The 19,555-nt window shown below is 35.2% G+C and overlaps 1 protein-coding gene across 2 annotated transcripts in view; it reads right to left on the bottom strand.

The window, feature by feature from the left end:
• The window catches only part of LOC115771305 (solute carrier family 41 member 2), a 32,322-nt gene that overhangs the window by 8,458 nt on the left and 4,309 nt on the right, over window positions 1-19,555 (bottom strand). The gene's annotated exons all lie outside the window — the stretch shown is intronic.

The raw sequence follows: 19,555 nt of genomic DNA, 5'->3' as shown, positions 1-19,555 counted from the left end.
CACCGGACCGTTGATATGGCTGCAAGCAACAATATAACGTTCATATATTGTTGTTCTCGTTCTAGTATTTGTTTCAATGAATTTGTAAGTTGTAGAATTATAAAATATTATAAACAAAAATATACGACAGTTTCGAAAATCAATGAATATTTTTTGCACAACACAAGGCAATAGTAAAAAACACACAAAAATTAAAGTTAAAAATGATATTCATTGCGGCAATACTTTTGCTCTAGTTTTTGACCTGCCCAAACATCTTCCACTTCCGCACAAACAACAAACTCGTAAGGCACAAGCTATTGGCTCTTAAAAAACAAACCTGAACTATTTGTATATGTGTATTATACATTGTGAATAAATATTTAATACAACAAAGAAGACATTTGCGAACCCAACATATGTACTCATGCTGAAAGAAATTTATCAAAAGCCACTAAAGACGAACATGTTTATATTATCTTCGGCAACTTAAATGTGGCCAAAAACGCGTATCAGTCCAAAATTGGACATCATCAAAAAAGGTGGACTACACAAGCGAATCGTTTTTCGGTCAACAACTCTTTTAAACCCATCGATTTTATATACGCATTCATATTAAGGATCCATACGAATTTAAAAAGGTAGAACATTTCAAAATCGGACGATATTTACCCGAGTTATTGAAATAAATCATCAAAAAAGTTCTGATTTTCGAAACGAACCCGTTTTTTCTTAAATTTTATCAAAATTTAGATTTTGATTTTCTTGAATGCCAATCGATAGTGCTAATCCCTACGGGTACAATTGGTATATTATTCCAAACGACATATCTATGCGCGGAATTATATCTTATAACTTCGCCACTTGGGTTGCGAACTAATTTGTTTCACTTGTGTAATACTCAATAATGTTGCTATGTCATCCATCTCTCTTGGCTAGAAAATGAGGGTCAAAGGATGTTTAAACAAGTGTTTTTCTTTTTTAAGCAGCACAAGACTAAAATGAGCGGAAGACGTTAATTTGAATTTTTTGTTCCATATTCGAGGTACTTCGAACACATTTGCAGGTATTTGTGTAAAATTTAACTTTAGACTTGGAGATGTGGATTTTTGTTCTGTGCAAGCCAAAATGGGTGGATGTTTCAAACTTGAAGCAAAGGTCGGGAAATACCAGCTAGTAAATATATATTTATATATATATATATATATATATTTCGTTTTTGTTTCCAAAAATTCGCCGACTGTTGGGAAGTTAGGGACCTGTTTTTGATCGAAGCGTGTTTAGCAGCCCACACATTTTGCATTTGCATTAATGAAAACATTTAAGCAGCCGCATTGAAAAGCAACCAGTTTTGGCCATCCGAATGTGTGTTAAAGTGAAAAACTTGCAGCTGCAGCAAGCAGCAAACAACAAACAACAGACAACCAGCCAGTTGCCAAGCGAACTGCCAACTAATCCAAAATCCAATACCTAACACACAGCCGACTGTTGGCCAGTCTTTGAAGCGTGTCGCGTTTTCAAGTTTATGGACATTTGACAGTTTATGCGATTAGATTTGGAATCCCAGCGATCGCTGTTGCGACAACAGAGCCCACACTTATCAAGACAATCCGAAAGTCGGTCTCGAGATCGCAAATCAATAAAAAATATAAATATATATATATTTATATATAAATATATCAACAGAAGATAAGATAAGATAGATATACATAATACAAATATCTTCAAAATACAATAAATCAAAATTAGAAACAAATTCGATAATCTGCATACCACATTTTTGGATCTTTAACTTTTATATCATACGATAAGCCAGAGGCAAGAAACTAATTGGAAAAAGGAGTACAGAAAAGAGTTTGACAAAAAGGTTTTGGTTAGTAAAATATCATTTTTTACGCAAAATGCAATTCTAATAGGCTTACATTTGATCAATTGTTTATGAGCCCATCAAATTCTCAGTATAATATGCAGCTTCTCAAGTAGCAAATAGATAGTTTAACTTTTTGATGGTAGCATTATATTTAATATTTTGAAGCCCATCAATAATGTTTAACAGAAAGCAAACAAATTAATCACGACAGACATTGAAACCTGTAAGATTTCAATCAATATATTAAAAGAAAAAAAAAAACACTCCAATAATAAATAACAATTGTTAGCTGACAATGACTGCGCATGTGTGTTAGAAAGAAGGAAAACAGGTGAAAACACAAGTTCCGAAAAGTAACATAATCTAATCAGTGTATAGCATTTTATTTTTTCAATTTGCTTTACTTATAATAAATGTTAAAAACAAAAATGCTGGCACGTGCAATTTTTATTCTTATTATTATTATTAATTTTTTTTAAAAGATTTATGTACTAAGTTTGTATTGTTGGCTAATAAATTTTGGGAAATAACTAACTAGTTGCTTGATATTGAAGTGGGAAAATAACAAGGGTGTTGTTCCCCCAAAACCGCCCCCCCTCCTTCCCTCCCTCCGCTCCCTTGCTCGCTAAGCAAAAGAGATGCATTAGTAGACACTCAAAGACGGCTTCTTTAATGGTAGACACAAACATGTGTAATTAACAGCGGCTTATAACTATTTGAGCTGATGAATTAATTAATCAATATATTGTGATTAATATATAAATTAATAAATCTTTTTTTTTACTATGCATAATTAACATGGGATGCTGTACGCAAGATCTACCTCGAAAAAGAAAATAAACTGGGGCAGGTTTCAAGCATATTGAAGCCTTTTAATTTATTAAAGCCAAAGTCCAGAAACCTTTTGAGCTTTTTATAAATAATACTACAAAAAAGGCAATGTTTTGTAATTGTGTGTGTGTATGTGTGTGTTCGGCACTTGAGCGCGATAATATTTCAATTAGTAAGACTTTAAGTACGTTTATCGGCTTGCTTAATGCTGAAGTCTATTAAATTTCTTATCACCTTGAATTTGGCAACATTGAAGTGACAGCACTGGCCACGGGACTATTGGCCATTCCGGGTAATTCAGAATGCTCGGAAATACTTGTCATTGCAATGGTATTTTTTTCTTTTTTCTTTCTATTTGCTCTTTTTATAATAGCTTATCGGCTATACGGAAAATATTTAAAAAAAAAAAAAAAAACAAAAACAGAACACACTGTAAAATGTTGTGTACTGATTTTAAGCACATTTATGTTATTGTTATTGTTTTTTTGTATTTTATTTACGTTTTTGTTGCCATTTCGAAGAATGGCAGTAAAAATGAAATTACGCACCGTTTTACACACATTACACATCGCGTATACGGCCCGTTGAACGGTTACAGATTTGTTTTTTCTTTTTTAAAGACAGCTCAGACGACGCGACAGAAATTTAGCTTAATGAACACACAGCCACATTCAAGTTCAAAGTCAGCAGACAGACAGACAGAAAACTGACTGACTGACTGACTGACTGGCTGACTGACTGGTTGACTGACTAACTGACGTACCTAATTACTCAAAACTGATAAACTGCATAATTACACTAAAACTGAACTAAAGAGTAAATCAAGCAAACGATCGCAGTTCATTTTGTTGCTGTTTTTTGTCTAAATTGATTTTTACTTTGTTGTTTTATTTTCTCAATTGAACTGCCACATAATTTAATGGCTTTAGATTCAATTTTAAATGCGGAACTTTTGCGCTGACTACTACGCAAAATTGTATAACTATTTTGCCCAGCCGAACGCTGTCACGCATACAAATACAATTTCTTTTTTTCGGCTAGACACAATAGCGCCATAAAATGCTAAGCCAGTCGAGTAGCACATATATAAAACATATAAGAGCGACTATTTTCGGCACAACTAAGTTTAAATACCCTTTATGTTGATATGCGAGAAGAATTGTGAAGCTATACTGAGGTTTACCAAAGTACTCTATCTCAAAAGACATTAAATTTGCAAATACAGATCGATTCTTTCTATGGAGCTTTGTTTTCAAAATACAAAGTCAAAAATATTCTCTACAAGGGTATAAAAACAATATATATATATATATATATATATATATATATGTATATAATAAAGTAATATGTATATTTGCATATGAAGGCAAAGTCCGCCTTAATAATGAATTAGCTTTGCGTCTTAATATCTAATATTTGTTTTACTTGTCAAATTAATCTTGTTATATACCCTGTACATTGTGCTGCAAATATATCTAGCCCTGTCTGTCTGTACAAATGCGGAAGAGCTGAAAGAGCCTAAGGGCATGAAATTCGACTAATATTTATGGCTGACATACGTCGATGGGTTTTAAAGTCTTTCCTTTAAACTACATCTGTAACTTATATCATATAAAATGCTTAATGTTCTAACACATTCGCGTATTCTATTTATAATATATTTATTATACCTTATTCTTTCTATACTCAAATTAAGATCAAAAACCTCACTGCTGGCCTCTAATCGAAACAAACACAAAAATCAACGCACTTGAAAGATATATATTTAATTTTCTGCATTTAAAGGATTTATCCGTCCAACATCATTTTTTGTGGTTTGTTTTTTAATTGATTCTTCAAATAGCAAAAGTTTTGCAAATGGTTTAACTGTTTTCAAGTTCGGGAATGCCAGTTCCATGGAACATCTGGATAAAAACTCTGCACGTGTTCGTACGGGTCTTTGGAATGTGATTAAAGCCCAATAGATGGTACTCATACAAAATTCCATATTAATATATAACAATATTTATTTCGAAAAGAGAATAAGTAATTAAATCAATTAAAATCGTCTAAATTCAAGCAATGAGATTAAACTTTGATTTATTCTACCCAATTTGAAGGTCGTATCTATTCAGATTGTTTTTTTATTAGTACCATCAGATCGAAGTACAAAGATTTTATCACGCTAGAGGCATACTAAATAAAGAAGCCGAAACACGGCTAACAACCCATAGAAATTCAGTTGGCATTCGATTATTTGTTTATCATCCGCGTCGATTAGATTACAAATGTTCGCAAATGGCAACTAACACACGATTGACGTACAGAAATTGCAGCCGAACTTGAAACACGCCCCGATTTATCAAAAGTACAAGCAATTTGCCTAATTTTTAATGGGTTTTTTATATATGCATAGAAATATAGATATATATATATATATATATATACATATACATATAGATATATACATGGCATACCCAAGTAACTGCTGCAAGAATGGCCATACATTTATTTCAAATATAATATATATATCTATATACAAGATATATCTGATATATATAAAATATTTTTCAACACTATGATATGTAGCATGGGTTGTCGTATAATTGGTCGCATGGGCCACACAATACGCGCAGCTATCCGTTTAACCCCAGGAAGCCCGTCGTCTCACTGGCTGACATTAATTTAGAAAACGTGAGCTAAATGTGCGCTGTTTGTTAATTTCTATTTATTTTCATTTATTGTGATTAAGCTGCAACGTTGTCGCCAGATTCAAGTCTCACAATATCCAGATATGTGTATATATACTATATAGATATATCGTATAAGCACATAGTTCCCAGGCTCAAACGCTTTGGCTTGACGCCGCAATCTTCTTGTCGCGCAAAAAAACTCTTGGCTTTGAATTATTTTAAATTGCGCAAATTAAACATGTAACAGAAGGCTTGAGTGGTAAATACACAACTAGAAGATGTTCTCAAGTTAAAAAGTTCACTTGTAGTTATGTCAACTCTGTGAGTTGGCAGTAAAACGTTTCGGTCTATGGCAAAAAGCGAATACTAATCGAATCTAACTGTAGAGAGAGAGAGACAGAAAGAAAGAGAGAGAGAGAGTCAAGTCGCATGAGCGAATTGTTTGGTCGAATATAAGAATAGCATACATAATGTGATGATATATGTATAGGTAATCCAGCAAGGCACAAGGAGTCGAAAAGCAAGTCAATATCTATATCTATATAACTGCCAGAGTGTAGCTCATAGTTATCTAAGCTGCAGAGCAAACAGTTAACAAAATGCATTGCATAAATATCCTTTTAACAAATATAGTTCAATATCATTACATTATGTTTATCAATGATGGATGTTTCACATTCGGAATGAGTAATTGATTGATTCATGCATTGATTACGCGTGTTAAGTAATTCAAGTCGATTACTCGTCTAACTGTAATATAGAATTAATTACAATGCAATTGTCATTTGTATAATAATCGACATAAGCTCCGGCGTACCACAGGTAGTTATCTTTGCTAGATCGGCAGCTGCTCACGAGCTGAGGCATAAAAGCGTGTGACCAACATGTCGTATACGTAATATTTCATTGATATAAACCTGCACAATATGCAAATTCAAGAGCTACCCCAAACACGTGAAGCGGCAACAGTTCAGTTCAGCTGAGTTCAGTGGGGCAGCTGTGTTGCATATGGAGAGGGGCCGCCTGTTTCGCACAGTTGAACTAATTTGAATGTTAAAATTAATTTTGGATTTTGCATTTGGACTTCAATGTAAACGAACTTTAAATAATTCCACGTAAATCTGATCGGGATAGATAATAATTGCGACCAGATGGCCAAATTGCGGGTACGCACTGTTGCTGAGAGGCAGTCGCTGGACACACTATTGGCCAGGGATTAGATGTGACTGATATGCTAATTGAAAATCTACACATATTTACATAATAATATATTTTATGCTTATATTATTCTTGACGCCTTGCACACAAAAAGCCTTTCTATTGAAATTTGTGTGAGCTCTGTCTGTTTGGGTATTCAATTTAAATTCACTTAACTTTATTGCAATTTATTTGACAACAAGTTTTTGACTGTTTCTCGTATTTACTACTATATGCTACTTGTATACAAATACCAAAACGAAGCAACAACAACCACAAGATAAGTAAGAGCCTTGCAGTCGAGTGCAACCGTCTGAGCAATTCAGTGTAAATACCGAACAAAACAGTCAAAAAGAGTCTTATTGCTTATATCACTGGTGACTCTAAGACTGTAACTACAAGTGACTGTCAAACTATTTCCTTAGAAGCTCGCATTTGAGGCAATTGGTGGGTGCGGACTTTGCCTGGCAACAATATATTTGACTCAAACATTGGGGGAGCTCATCAGTAGTCAAATTTGGTGACTCTAGCTGAGGGAGTCTTACGGATAAGTGTGAATTTCAACAGTATGTCTGAACCGGATATACACGAGTATATGTTCCAAGTTTCAAGTCTTAAGTTATGGAAAAAACTGCGTCCATACGAACAGACGAGCAGCCAACAAGGCGGACACTGCGTAAAAGCAATATACTCGTTTTCACTTTGCGAACCAGGTATCAATACCTTATACATCTATATATATATATATATATGTGTATATATATATGCATACATAAAACACTCAAAAGACTCTTGTCGTAACGCATTTGATGACGCAGGTGAATTGCCTCAGATTCTGAGCCATGGAGCTCTTTTATTGTATATTTATTTTTTTTTCGTCGCTATTTGTTCAAGTTGATTTATTTATGAAGCCAGCGACGTATTTTAATGAATGAATCGACTGAGTTGAAGCCAAGTAAAAGGCAACAACAACAAAATGTTAACAATAAAAGCAAAGAAAACAAAATTGGCTGGCTCTAAACAAACAATTGTTTGGCATTAACTACGTCATCGGCCTGAGAAAAAGTGTTAAATGCAACAAGTCGGCCCAAATACACATATAAGCAAAAAATGTTAATATAAAACCGAACTGGAACTGTATCAAATGTCATTCAACTTGACAAAAAAAAATAAATAAAATAAAAAGCCATAAAACAAAATAAAATTGCATGCCCGCCTGTATACACAGCCGAAATGAATACAATTATACCCAGCACTTATGTGAAGGGTCATCAATCCATCATGGTTCTTACTCTTCTTACTCCCCTGACTAATATTACGCCTATGGCAGCTGTTGGCCAAGAAATATGTTTGTGCGTGTTAATTTCTTTTTTTTTTATGATCTCACATGCGAATACGATTTGTTTCAGTTAAAAATTAAGGCTTCAAGTTAACATAGCATGTCAAAAAGCCAAAAATATTCCATAAATTGATACAAATATATGAAGGTTCCTCGTCGTGTGAAAGATTTGCAATAAGTCAACATCTACGTCAACTTGTGCATGTATATAAATCTTATCTTGTCAAATATGCACAGAACTATCTAATCGTACTTTAAGCAAAGTGTGCAGATTGTGCAAAGGAAACGCATCTTTTGGCCAGTAGTCCATAAAAAACACTTTGATTTCTTTTGACTAAATAAAAAGCTCAAGTGCATGTCGATAATTTAATACTTTTTACGGCATAATCATAAGTTATGTCTTTTGGCAGCTCATAACAATCGTTGCTTGAGTTTAATATTAAGTAATTGGAAATATAAGGTTAATATTTTTTAAATAAAAACCAAGTGTTTATCTTGAGCGGCTTTCCAGTGGAAAGTTCCTGAAGTCATACAATTCGCTTTTATAAGAAACGAACAAAAAAAAAATAAAACAAAACCAGCTGAGCTGATGAAATATACGTACACAAAAGTGTCTCCTTGAGTAGCTTTTATAATTACATACTTGTATATCAAAAATCAGGGCATACGGTAAGATTAAATAGATTATGTATCTACAATCTTTGCCGTTTTTCTGAGCCAAGAGAGCAGAGAGCTCGGAGAAAAATAGGTCTGTTTATATGGCAAGCCTGGTACCGGGACTGGGACTGGGTCTGGGTCTGGGTCTGGGCCTGGCTCATTAACAGCACGCAGCAGTTCAACAAAGAAAATATAATAATAATGAGAAATTGCACACAAAGCAAACAGCTGAGGTTATATTTTGTTGATGTTGTTGTTATTTTCGTTTTAGTTGGAATAAAACAGTTCACTTAGCGAGACTGATGACAATTCTGATTCCATGCCCAAATTGTGCCAGCAACTGTTCGCAACTAGGACTAGCAAATACCCTGTAAGCTCACGGAAACTAAAGCAGAGCCAAGAGCCAAAGAAACATGGCCCAAAACCAGACTAAACATTGTTTAAAGACATGACATAATCATAATTGGCAGCTGGCCAAGCAACTGTAACTGTGCAGAGTAGTACTTGGCCAATTAGTGGGGCATTAACAAAGGCAACGGCTTTGGCGACCCCAAGCGATCCAACGATTATGGTTATGCATATACACCGTATTGTTTGGTTTAAAAGCAACAAACACAACATACGAATGCAATTTGGCCGTGAAAACGAAATGCCAACAACATAAATTAATTATTATTATTTGTATATATTGAACAATATATATATTTTTTGTTGTTTCTTCGGTAAATTAATATTAACTATGCATTAATTAAATGCTTTTGTTGTAGTTTTTTTTTTTTTTTACTCTCTGCTTCTTAGTTTTGCCTTTCGTTTCGTTTTGGTTTGGTGTTTCGATTCACTTGACTATGCTGTAGGGGCAGGGCCTGGAAACGGTTCCGAAACCGCATCAAACCGTAGCCCGGAGTCGCCTAAAAGCGGTGCGAATGTTAAGGTTGCATATTAACATTTATTAATTAATTTTTTTTTTTTTGTAATTTAGCAACAACAAATTGTTTGTACTGTGTTATGTTTAATGTTTTACCACAAGGCTTTTTAATTGCTTTTTTATGTTTCTTATTGTATTTAATTTTTTGCTGTATTTATAATTTTTTGCATGCGAATTGGCTGCGGGCATTCTTTTTTATTTTTAATGCGATTTACATTTTTTTATAGTAGCTAAGAATCGTTTCGAAGTTTTATTTGCAATCCCGCGTATTTTTACAAGTTCAAGTTGCAGTTTTAAGGTCAAAACCAATATCGAAGGTAAGTTTTTTAAATACGAACTGAAGGTTCCTCCTTCTACAACAAGTACAAGAGCTTTTAAGAATATTTCGTAGAGCTCATTCAAAAATCAGACAATCAAGAATATGAATTTTCACAAAATAACGAAATAAGTCAGATATATATATATGATGGAATAGATCATAATCTACCAGTATTGATGGCATAAAAATACCATATACGAGCTTACGATTAAGACTTTCCCCCGCATTGTATTAAGAGAAAATAAAAGCAATGGCTTAAACGAACTGCACAACTGAAGTTCTTAGTTCAAAGTTCTATAAATAACAATTCTGCCGTAAGCATATTCTAAAGTATTCCCATTCTTCTTTTATTGAATAGTTGCTGGCAACACATGTTACTACCAGTTAACAGGGTAATTATAAGTTTATTTGTATTTAATATTGTTGCCAATTATGCGTTAAGTGTGCTGCAAGTTTTCCATTGATTTCCGCCTGCCTTTCTACTGCCAGCCTAATACATACTGCAGGTATCTGTATGTACTTTAAGTAACTGGCAATCTGTAGTTTTTTTTTTTCTTTTTTTTTTTTTTTTTTAATTTTTTTATATACTTAAGGCTTACTTTTGTAACAACTTCACAGTGTGGCACTTTGCTTACGCTTTATTTTCGGGAGACACGCGAAACTTGACGATCTCGACTAAAATGTCATAAATTAGTTTGTTATATGTATATTTTTGTTTTAATCTAATTTATGACAAGTCGTTTTAGTGACCTTTTCAGTGTTTTCTAACTTTTTTATTTTTAATTAACTTTTGTATCTCTTTCTTTTTTTTGGCACAAACAAAAACAACAAAAAACACAATGCAACTCGTGACAAAAGGGTATGCCGTGCAGCTTCCGTAGGTGGGTTCTGTAAATTTTGTTTCTCGCTTTTTTCTTTTTTTGTTTTGTTTTATTGTGCTCTCTCTTCGATTTTCGTTTTTGTATTTTTTTTTTTTTGGCGACGCCGTCTGCACCGTACGCCGGGATATTATACACTGAATGTCCAAAGACGGCAAACACTTGTTATTATAACGCGTCAAAAAGCGTCGCAGCGACGTCGACGACGGCAGCGACGGCGACAGCGAGGGCGACGCTGAGCGCACGGTGAACAGCGCCACGATCTGGCCGAATCAATAAGCCAAGCGAGCGACTAAACGTTCGACAGCCGAGCGTCGCAGCTGGCTAAACTTCGAGCCTCCCGGCCAGCGGTACTTTGCGGCGGCGGCGGCATTGCCCGTTGATAAGCCAAGTCAAGACTCGCTCTCAGACGTCGGCAGCGCTGCTGCTGCTGCTGCGCGCAGCATTTGTTATCAATTGAAATCAAGTTTAGTTGTTAATAGTGAAAAGCCAAAGCAACAAGTAACGAAAAGCGCAACAAGTGAAAAACGAAAAGAAAAACAGCAAAAAAGCGATACGACACGATCAATGAATGAAAATGCTGCCGACGTCGGCAGCGACTGCGACAGATACGCAACGTTTTCGTGCACACCGTTAGAACGAACGACTTTCGTCGGCTGCTCGGCTCGGCTTTGAAAATCATCGTCAGTTTTTCGACTTTTGGTTGGCCCATTACTCATTATTAATTGTCAGCTCGAGTGGGCCGGCGCATGGGGCGTATGGGTGATGCCAAAGAGTTGCGATCCCCGGACCGCCCTCCCTGCGCCACCCACACAACCTTATAACTGCACACATATATATATATATATATATATATATATATATATATATATAGGTATATGAATTCTCTTCGCATTCTGATTTACGAGGTTTTTTTTACAAATAGGGTTTTTGTTTCGTTGCATTTTTTGTAAATTTGTTTTGGTCAGGACCGCATAACACCACCCGCTGCTGAGAGGACGTTACGTGACGTTCAACTGACACTCCGATTCGTCACGATTCATGCATTAGAAATACAATTAACAGTGTACTTTTTTTTCTTCTTTTTAAATTTATTTTTGTAAATACCCCGTTTATGGGGCAATAAAAAAAGGAAAAAGAATTGGTTAGGCGATGTTAAACAACTGAACATATATGTATATATGTATATGTATATATAGTTAAATGCACAGATCGCAGATTTGTCGCCAACCCTAGCCAGGCCATTTGAAAGTTTCGATGCTTATGGAAGAAACATGAAAAGCATTTTAGCTTTTGAGGCAATTACCTAAGCCGGGCCTCCCAAAATGACGCATTACTGCGACACACTCTATGCGTCCAGCAAATGGATTTACCATAAGAGCATATATACATTTATATATATACATATATATATATATATATGTTAATGTACGCATACGCTCAAAGAGCATATAATGAGTACATCCAATACAACAACAAACTGGTTTATCCGCATCCGGATAATTGATACAAGCCGAATCGCCCATTTCTCTAGCCATCTCGCTTGCGCACTTCAGGCCCCGAGGCTTTATTATAATTTTTGAATTTAAATTATTTAAAATTACTTTTTTTTGTTATCATCTTAAGAACGGAATGGTTCAGGATGTAGACTGAAGAGTTTGTTGTTTCATTTGCAAATTCAATTCGAGGCATTCCAAAGAGGCTCTCGACGAAATGGTCGAGTGGCCGCAAGTAGACCCACAAATAAATATTTATAAATAAATGTTACAATAATCAAGCAATCAACAAGATCAACAGACAAACAAATAAACAAACAATTGTGGCTTATTATGGCAAACCTAAAATTAGCAATCACAAAATATGTCAAAATTAATCAATCAATCAATTTATAATCTATTTAAAAGCATCATTTAAATTTTTAATTATAGCATACTAATTTCAAATTATTTTGTGAAGAAATATCAGTTCCAGTGCCCCACTTAAATTTTCAAAATTTATAGATAAATTGCTCAAGATTTTGATTAGCAGCCAAAATCTTAATTTAAGTTATAATTCATTGACTAAAAAAGTCAGTTCTTGTAGAGATTTGTATTCCAACAGATCTTGTGCACAAAACAAACATATTTTTTACCACAAATCCTGTCATACACAGCATTCTAGCAAACCATTTTTAAAAAATCGTAGCCAGTAAAAGTGTTTTTTTAAATGAAAAAAAAAGAAACCACGTTAATCAGTAGGCAAAACATGTACAGCCCGAGTCCGGGTACGAATCCCAAGTTAAAGTATGAATACTCTGATGTACAAAAGGTACAGAAGGTTATGGTAACTAGTACTATTTATGACAAAGTTTTCATACTCTGTTCACAAAGCTAAAACGAGTATATTGGATTATGCAATGTATATATCCGTATGGATGCAGGGTCTTGAAAAGATTTGTTGGCCACACCTTCTAGGGGTTGACAAATCCGCACATCCCTAAATTTTCAGGTAATACCTATCATGATGTCCTCTTAAGATGGAGCAAAGATGGTTGTAAAAGAGGTATTTAAATTCCTTAAAATTTTAAAGCAACTGCCTAATGGTTACAGTTTTAGAGTCAGTAAGCCAATAAATCAGTTAAACTATTTGACCTAATAATAAATATAAAATAAAATAGAAATCTTAATAATTATAATAATAATAATAATTATTAACTAATAATAATAGTAATATAAATAAGAACAAGTAATAATATAAAATAATAATAGTTGCTTAAGAAGGAAAAGTTATTATTATATAAACTAATAATAATTTTAATAACACATGGAAATAATAACAAACAAGTAAGAGGTTCTAGTCAGAAGCTCCCGACTAGGGGATACCCTGAACCCTCTTCTTCCAACATCAAATGCATGTATATATTCTATTTTAGAAGTTATATGGCAAGTTTGGTGACCTGGCTCTTATTATTTACCAAAATTGCCCAAAAAACAGGATATCGATATCGATTTTTATCGATTGCTTGAAAACGGAGTGAGTTATCGATTATCGGAAACAAACTCGATCTGCGCGGGAACTAGAAGCATCTACGTCTAATTTCAAGTCTCTAGCTCTTAAAGGTTCTGAGATCCTTGCGTTCATACATACGGACGGACGGACGGACGGACGGACGGACTAACAGACGGATCGACTCGGCTATTGATGCTGATCAAGAATATATATACTTTATGGGGTCGGAGATGCTTCCTTCTGCCTGTTACATACATTTGGATTTTGCACAACTACAATATACCCTTATACCCATTTTTAATGAGTTCAGGGGAAAAAATCGAAACGTTTAGTATACTATTTATTTATTTGAAACACTATGATTTCCGGATTTTATATTTAATGTTTAATATTAATTAATACATTTTAACGGAAAAGATGTTGGAAAAAACCTTGAAAATATCTACAGAAATATATTCAAAAAAAAAAAAAAAAAAAACAATATACAACGGGGACGTACTGAAGATGCATATACAGATATGCTTCTCATGACTCAGTTCCTTCTAGGTAGGATAGACGAACGCGTTCGATTGCAAAAATAACCCGACTGGGGGACTTTTAGTTACGCAGATAATGGATGCGATACCTGGCACTTAATAGCCAGGGACCTGGGCTCAGCGATTGCGGAAACAGTTGGGAAATGCACAAAACCAACTTGCGTGTACCTATATTAACGCTTATCAGACAACGCGACACTGCTCGCAGCTCACCTGTGCGGATGGGGGGAGCACCAGGGGTGCTCCATGAGAGACAGAAGCCTCTTGGGCGGGGACTTACACGCGGCGTACATTTCGTTTCATATACCCTAACAGAGGGTATTTTCATATTGTGACAAAGGGTGTAACGTATTAATATAAAAGAAGAAAAAATAACATATTTGAGTGTATTATAGCCTGATTAGTCAGAATATGCAAATGCTGGAATCGAAGCAGTATTCTTTATAGTTTATTTATCTGTCTCTATGCAAAGGAGTCTCGCAATATTAACTTCTTTGACACAGGCAGCAAATATATCGAAGTCGGCTAAATCGGACTACTATAACATATAGCTGATAGGTACTTTCGATATAAAACAAAGTTTTTTTTTTAATTTGCCATTTTCGAGTTTTAAGCTAATCTGCTTCGAACTACTTTATCATATGGCTTTTTAGAAAGAAGCCGTCGAAAAATAGAAAACATTTTAACAAATAAAATATATATTTACCAGACTCTATATGCAAAACAGTACCAAATCGAACGAATGTATTATATAGCTTTCATAGGAAATAGGGTATTTAATCTTCTTTCGGACTTTATTATTGCTGCATTTCGGTACGTGTTGGTGTGGAAGGCGGCAGCGTTGGCAATTTTTAAGTGTTTTACTTGAACGAATTGTATTGCAGTTACTCGTATTTGTTTATCGACAGACAATTGACAAGCAGACAGGGGTAGGCGGATAAGTGTGTGGGTGGCCAGGGGGCTGCGTTCAATCAAATTGTTGAATAATGGTCAATCAACTGCCGGCGACGATGCTTTTGATCAGGCGTCGATCCAGTGTCTATCAACGATCAATTGCAATGTTATTTATTGGCTCGCCATGCAAATGCCTGCATTGGGGCTGGCTGAGGGGGGGTTGGGAATGGCGACGGGGATTATTACTGCCCCAAGCACGACCATAGCGAGTAGACCTTAAACTTGAACCAGCAACTGCTGCTTAATTTAAAGGCAAATAGTTCCGCTTGGATCTGCTCCCTATGTGTATGTCTGTATGGAAGAACACGCTATCGAAAATTAGCAGCTGCAATTGCTACATGCATTATAAACCCCCAACCCTGCTACCGCTGCCCCACCCGTCCACATGTCCTAGGCAATTAGACACATGTAATGCGCTTAATTGGGTTTGTTTTTGCTTGTTTTTTTTTTCTCCATATTTTTTAAAGTGAAGGTCGTGTTTTAAACTTTTGCCAACCTGGCGCATCGACCAAGACGAAGTACCCAAAAATAAGAAATTAAATAAAAACTGGGCCTTTCCACTCGAAACTCAAGTGGCAATCAGCGTCGCGCCTGTCACTTTCTATTGGCAATCTAATCAGTTATGCTGAAAACTCTTGTTGACTGCAACTTTTTTCCGTTGTTATATTTTAAAGCGTTTGCGTCGTGCTGCCAAATATTTGTATCTATATCTTTAACAACATATATTTATATATCTGCGAATATGGCAGGGGAAATCCTAGTATTGGAAACTCTCATCAAATCGAGTCATGCTCCATCAAGCACGTCTTTTCTTATCTTAACTTAAACATTGTTTTTTTTTTTTGTCACAATTCATTTCGATCTCATTTTCTATCAGTTTGGTGACAAACGATTTAAAAACAAACCACAAAGCTTTATCTATACCTTCGCTTCAATTAGTTTCTAGAATTCTTCCTGAATGTATTATCCATTAGTTTGTCGCAATCAATAAAGATTTACGAGTACAGCAAAGAAATTGAATTGCCTTTGTGCTAGCTGGGATACTACAAATTTCAATTTATGGAAGGGGATTCGCTCATAAATAAAAACTGTTCTACGACCCCTTTTTGTTCTTCATCCACATTCAGAAAGATTTATGCCAAAATTCACTGTAGAGTTGAGTTCACCACGAGCGGAATATGGGTGAATAAAAGAGTGTAATTCACCGGAATACGAAAATGGGTGAGTTCAGCAGAGCTGAGCTTTACATTAGTACAATAATCATATAAAAGGTTCTCATTACATTGAGATATTGCGCATATTACATAGATATTCATAATTGTAAATACGACTTGTCCTTAGCCACTTTTTAAGGTGATTGAACTCGGCTCTACTTGACTAAAAAACCCAGATATACATTATTATTTTTAACTCAGAAGTTCAATTTCTTATTTACATTGAACCGAACCTTAAGTCGAAACATATTTTCTTAAATTATTGCATATCAATTTTTTAATTTATAATCAATTAAATTGTTCTATTGAAACCGATTCGATTGATTCGAACCTGGTTTCACAGTTGTGAAAACCCGGGTGAATGAACCGAATCCCAGGCCAATTGGTACTCAAAAGGAATTTGCAATCCATCGAGAGCTATCTATGATTAATATACGGCAATTTGTAGTCATATTAATCTCAGACTCTGGAGCATTGTTTCATATGATTAACGTTGTTTTCACAGCCTGGTCAAGTGCCATAAAATGGGAGTGGCAGTTCCTAGAATAGTCTACAGGTGTCAACAACTCAGGCTCTGAATCGAAAGAAGCAGATGTATAAAAACGAAAATAGATTAAAGATAATGGTTATCAGTTCGCTACTTGGACAGAAAATACGCTATTGTCATCAGACATTAAATGAAACGAAAACTTAAGTGCGGGCGATGCTGACGCAAAAAGAAACATGATCCAAAGTGAGTTAACTTATTGTTGCCGTTTTTTTTTTTTTGTTTTTTGTCGATTCCCTGTACTTAGCGTGTGTCTACCATCCAATCAATTCGTCCAGTCACTTGAGATACTACAACAGATAAAGATATTACGTGCATAGATTATGAGTACCAAAACCCTCAATCAAGCCACAACTCGAGTGGGTAACATCGAATGACTGTTGTGTGGAAAAGGCCGTTCCCGCTGCCGCCCTTGCCATGCAGATGTGTGGGTCCTCTCAAAACTCACAAAAAGCACTTCCAAATAATATAACTGATGTATCTGAGCAACATCTACGACAAAAATGGGGTGTATTTAGGGAAAAGTCAAGAATAAATTGCCAATTGAGATTCCTTCCAATTTTGTTTGTTATAAATAAATGTGACATTGCAATTATAGGGTATCTTAGGTTCGATTTGCCAACGTTTCTGCTGCATGTTTTTGTTCTCTGCACAAAGTGCGATCTTGATGTGAAGTACCTGACAGATATGAAAATACTCATGTCCGTACCTTTATATATATATATGTATATATATATATATATATATATATATATATGTACATGGCCAAACCTTGACGTGAATATTTACAGAAAAGGAAAAAAACCTTATCGCCGTTTCAGCAAAAGCCAAAAAATTAATCAAAGCAATTGTCCATATAGATCCCATGTAGAGGACCCCACACTCACGGCGCCTTCTCGCTTCTGAAAGTTTAAATGGTTCCTGGACGTGATTCCTATATCGTCGACAATATTTCGGGTACTTTTTGGTCGTTTATCTATTCCCTGTACTTGTCGAAACGGAGATATACGCAAAGGCAAGATAATATAACAGTTGAATATATCTTAACTGATAGCTCGCAAAGGTGCATAAAATGTCGCAAAATAAACACAGAATGAATACTATCTGAAGGCTTACTAACTAGGTATAGGTATAGGGTAACTATGCGTCGGGCATTTTTTTGTGACTGAAGTTAATTCGATAATAAACCAGTTAATAATCACATTGTACTCGTCTTTGTGCGTACTCGCATATTATTGAAGAGCGCATTCGACACGCGTCATTAGACTCGATTAGTATGTGAAGCAGCACCTCAAGAGCATATACATATATATGTATATATATATATATATATACAATGCAGATACACTGGCATACAAGCATTTGGCAATTTGGTAAGACATAAATATATATTGTATTGAGCCTATGCAAGAGACTTGAAGCTCATATTTATGTTTGCCGAGACAGGCGTTACAATAACAATAACAAGCACCATGACGACGACGACGTCGTAATAACGACCTTGCCCCTGGGCCTTCGGTTAGGGCAAGCAAATAGACGTTACCTATCAACAATTACAATCAAATGACAACAACAGTTGTTCCCATGCTGTTGACAAGCGCACAAGTTGACAAACAGGCGCCATCAAATGATGTCTTTGCAGAACGTGTTAAATAATAGAAGACATAAGACTTTCTGCCATTCAAATCCTTCCTAGTCTGATAGTTTATAGATAAATGCATATATCCTTAACTCATACTAGAAATAATAATATAAGTATATACATAATGATTTTTGTTGAGTTTAAATTGACTAAATAAGATAATTGAACCCAGTTTCCTACAATCAAACAAGTAAAAGGTTCTAGTCGGGAGCTCCCGACTAGGGGATACCCTGAACACTCTTCTTCCAACATCAACTGCATATATATTTTCTATTTTAGAAGTTATATGTCAAATTTGGTGACTCTAGCTCTTATTATTTACCAAAATTGCCCAAAAAACAGGATATCGATATCGATTTTTATCGATTGTTTGGAAACGGAGTAAGTTATCGATTATCGGAATCAAACTCGATCTGCGCGGCAGCTAGGAGCACCTACATCTAAAATTTCAAGTCTCTAGCTCTTATAGGTTCTGAGATCCTTGCGTTCATACATACGGACGGACGGACGGACAGACAGACGGATCGACTCGGCTATTGATGCTGATCAAGAATTGTATACTTTATGGGGTCGGAGATGCTTCCTTCTGGCTGTTACATAAATTAGGCTTTCGCCCTTATACCCATTTTTAATGGGTTCAGGGTATAAAAACCTCCAAAAATCAATAAATACTTCCCATATGCAAATATATACATATAAATGTATTCAATTCATTTCCATTTTCTTTTCTACGCGTGGGTGTAGTTTGTTCAAACTTCATTAGTTACGTTTTGACTATGAAAAAGAAGTTTAAATTCGATCAGAATAAAAACAACATTTTCACACAAGAGCTTTTCACTCATGATTTCCACACATATAGGTGAAACATTTCACGAAAACGCATGAAAATGTTGGAATAACATTAGCAGCCCGATTTGTTGGTCAACCGATTAAAAACAAATAAATCCAAATATAACCCAAGAGTTAAGATCAGTGAAGGCATATGGCAACGGATTTGATCGTGTTTT

This window comes from Drosophila novamexicana, unplaced genomic scaffold (assembly GCF_003285875.2).
Source record: "Drosophila novamexicana strain 15010-1031.04,08,12 unplaced genomic scaffold, DnovRS2.1 tig00000068-arrow-arrow-pilon, whole genome shotgun sequence".
Taxonomy (NCBI): Eukaryota; Metazoa; Arthropoda; class Insecta; order Diptera; family Drosophilidae; genus Drosophila; species Drosophila novamexicana.
The sequence above is the reverse complement of the archived record's forward strand: the minus strand, read 5'-3'. Positions and strand labels throughout refer to the sequence as shown.